Raw genomic sequence first — 252 nt, 5'->3', positions numbered from 1 at the left:
GGAATAAATCAAACTGTATCAAAAATAATCACTTTGGCTTTAAGTATCATATGTCTTATGTTATGAATAAACATTTCAAATATTAACTTAGGCAATGGTAGCACAGGAATTATTTGTAACCCATTTCCCAAGAACATAATGCAAATAAAAATTATGAATTTGGAAATAACTAATGATACTATTGTAAACATCCTCAATAATAATAACATTTATATCAGTAACTATCATATTCTATTATCCATTAAAAATTAT

At 23.8% G+C, this 252-nt stretch overlaps 1 protein-coding gene across 1 annotated transcript in view; it reads right to left on the bottom strand.

Annotated features, from left to right (window-relative positions):
* The window catches only part of LOC119587965 (armadillo repeat-containing protein 6 homolog), a 4311-nt gene that overhangs the window by 1204 nt on the left and 2855 nt on the right, over positions 1 to 252 (bottom strand).

This window comes from Penaeus monodon, chromosome 23 (assembly GCF_015228065.2).
Source record: "Penaeus monodon isolate SGIC_2016 chromosome 23, NSTDA_Pmon_1, whole genome shotgun sequence".
NCBI classification, from domain to species: domain Eukaryota; kingdom Metazoa; phylum Arthropoda; class Malacostraca; order Decapoda; family Penaeidae; genus Penaeus; species Penaeus monodon.
Note: the sequence above shows the minus strand (reverse complement) of the source record. Positions and strands in the feature narration are given on the sequence as shown.